Source organism: Myodes glareolus, chromosome 4 (assembly GCF_982192425.1).
Source record: "Myodes glareolus chromosome 4, mMyoGla1.1, whole genome shotgun sequence".
Taxonomy (NCBI): Eukaryota; Metazoa; Chordata; class Mammalia; order Rodentia; family Cricetidae; genus Myodes; species Myodes glareolus.
Window position 1 is genome coordinate 57476945 of NC_142029.1, and position 3065 is coordinate 57480009.

General features: G+C 45.0%; 1 pseudogene; it reads left to right on the forward strand.

The window, feature by feature from the left end:
• Positions 1-200: 200 nt before the first annotated feature.
• On the forward strand, positions 201-2530 carry LOC148122278 (proline-rich protein 23A3-like; annotated as a pseudogene).
• The last annotated feature ends 535 nt before the right edge of the window (positions 2531-3065 follow it).

Genomic DNA, 3065 nt, shown 5'->3' on the forward strand with positions numbered 1-3065 from the left:
GAGGGGCGGAGCCTGGCGTGATATTTCACGACTTCACTTTCCGGTCCAACACTTGGGATTTAATTGACGTCCAGGGTGTATCCGGTGGGACGTGAATAAAGCGCAGGACTCCAGAGCCAGTGACTGCAGCCGCTCTGCCAGCACCAGCGCCATTGTCCTCCCTGCACCCTGCGCCTCGACAGCCCCACAGCGCAGTCCACATGCTGAACATGCAGCCTAGCAGCTCCAGCGCAGACCCCGCGCCCTGCTGGACACCGCAGCCACAAGGACCCAGCCCTGCCGAGCAATGCCAGCTCCAAGAGCCCCCGGCGCCACCCAGCCTGGAAGAGCCTGCAGGGTCCGCCAGCGATGCGCCCACCTCCGTGGTGTTCTTGGCCCCCGGCTGCTCCATGCAACTGCAGCTGGATGGCGTCGACCTGCTGCTGGAGCCGGATCCCACCTCGGTCATGGAAGTGTCGCTCCCTGAACACACCATCATCCTGGTGCCCGAGGGCCTCCAGGATTCCTACCATCTTGGGCAGCCTGCGTTCTTGTCCGCCAGCCCGCAGGGGGGCGCTGTCCTGACATTGCCAGAGGACGACCTCCTAGTCCTACAGCCAGGATCCTCCTGTGTGTACATTCTAGAAAGTTCCTACCAAGAGGACTCCTGTCATGAGGATGCGGACTCTGGCTGGCTGTCACCCTGAATGGATCCTCCAGCTGGTCAGGCAAGTGAGCACTTTTCCTCCACCAACAGGATGCCCAGTCCTTGGCCTCAGGGCCACATCCCAGAACCATATCCTTCGGGGCCTTCCCCGAATGCAGAGCCATATTCTCCAAGGTCTATCTGGGACCAGGACAGCTACCTGTTGGGACCCTTTCCCAGCTCACCCCTGCAGCCCCTGCCTTCATCTCCTCCTCCAAGTCCCCAAGAACTGCGTCCTCCATCCTCTCCATGGTCCCCATGCAAGGCCAGGAAGCGACTGTTCAGTGAATGAACTGCGCTGCACAATTCCTGATGCCCCTCAAGTGAGAGACTGGCTTCCCAACGCCCTCGTGAATGGCTTTGCACAGCCTACAAGGTTAGAAGGGCACTCTTGTTTTGAACTGGACAGAATGCAGAACATTGCATTGATGGTTGGCTAGAAAGTCTGGAAGGAAGATCATCAGCACCAGATCACGTGCTGGTTGCTACTCACCTGCATTTGGTCTTTGAATTGACTGCTTACTTCGACTTTTTCTATATGGAAGTCACTCTCGGGCAGCCCTTGTTTTTCTCCCAACTTGAAGTACTTTCCCTCAAAACTTTACCCTGTCATTCGCCTTTCCCCAACTTAATTTTTTGAGTCATTAATACTAGAATTAATTAGTCATTAATACTAGAAATCGTTTATGAGTTTACCTCTACTCCTCCTACCGTGCCAGCTATTTTGCCATGTACCCAGTCCTTACCGAGGTTCTTCCTCAACTGGGAAAATCTAGCAAATGGTTTCACCTCACAGATTCTGTTCTCTATGAAACAAACCTAGCAAGGGAAGTAATGATCAATGATCATGGGGTTTTTTTTGTTTGTTTTTGTTTTGGTTTTTTGGTTTTTTTGGGTTTTTTTTTTCAATCTGCCTGCCTCTGCTTTTTGTGCTGGGATTAAAGGCTTGTGCCACCATTACCCAGCTCGTGTTATTTTTTTAAAGAAAAATAAATGGGGCTTTTCTTTATTTTAGAGGGGTTGTTCTGGGGTTTGTTTTGATTATGCTTTAGGAGGAGTTAGTTTTACCTTTTCTTTCAACAAGAAATAAGTCTTTTGATCTTATTTTGTGTATTTTTAATAATGTAATTCTCCAGTTCTGGGGGGATCATAATTCTAATGTTACAATAATTAGTTATTAAACTATATTGTTAGAATAATTAGAACATCTCAAATTTATGTTTTTCATTGTAACTAGGGTATAGATATGTCTCATGTTGATTTGATATCCAACAAAATTTATTAATTTCTTTACTAATCTTATGTACCTTCTTTTGGATGTTTGATAAAAACAGTTTCTCTACTGAGAAATTGGGGGCCTTTGACATATCTAAAACATCTTATTTTTCCTTAACATTTACTATGAAACAGTTAAGTTCAATTGAAGTGTATTTGTTAGGGACATTCCTATCATATAGAATGCAGTTACTTAAATTTTATAATAGAATATTAGCTTTTCTATAAATAGTTCTTAGATAGTCTTTTCCTGATGAAGATGTTACTTTATATTGTTTCTGATCATTAAAAAAAGTTAGATTCTATTGTTTTGGTTTTGGTTAAGTACTAAGACTTTGTCAAAATGTTGGATTTAATAATTGAATTAATTTGTATATTAAAAACTTGAGTATTAGTGTTCCTTCATGTATGAGCTATGTTGAGCCCTGAGCCTTTGGCACACACATAAAAAACACGGTCAAAACACAAATGAGACCGGGGTTGGGGCTAAGGACTTCGTAAAACTTAGGTCCTCTTTCAGAGGCTTGAGCAGAGATGGTTAGAAGCAGAAATGATGGTTAGAAGCAGAAATGATGGTAAGAAGGAGAAATGACACATTACACTGTCACATGGTAACATTTTAAGAGGATTTTTTTTGAGCACCGTGCTCCACGGTGTTTTCTCCATCAGTCCTTGTAGACAGAACATACAACAACTACGGAAGACCCTGTGCACCCCTGCTAGTCCGTAGGATTTCCTTCTGATTGACAATATACTCCGGGAAGGTTTTGCTTTGGGAGGTTAGACAGTGTTTGAAGGGCTGATTGGTAGGGTTGGGTTTTTTGAGAAAGAATATCCCTGTGTAGTTCAGAATGCATTGAAACTCACCATGTAGGGAGATCAGCCCAGCCTCAAACCCACAGGGATATACTTGCCTCAGCTACCCAAGTGCTTGGATTACAGGCATATGGTACCAAATCTGGCTTCATTGTATACTTTTGTAAATATGTTTAGTGTAATCTTTTTTTGAGACAGGGTTTTTCTGTGTATCTCTGGCTGTCTTGGAACTCACTCTGAAGACTAGGCTGGCCACAAACTCACAGAGATCCGACTGCATTTTGAGTGC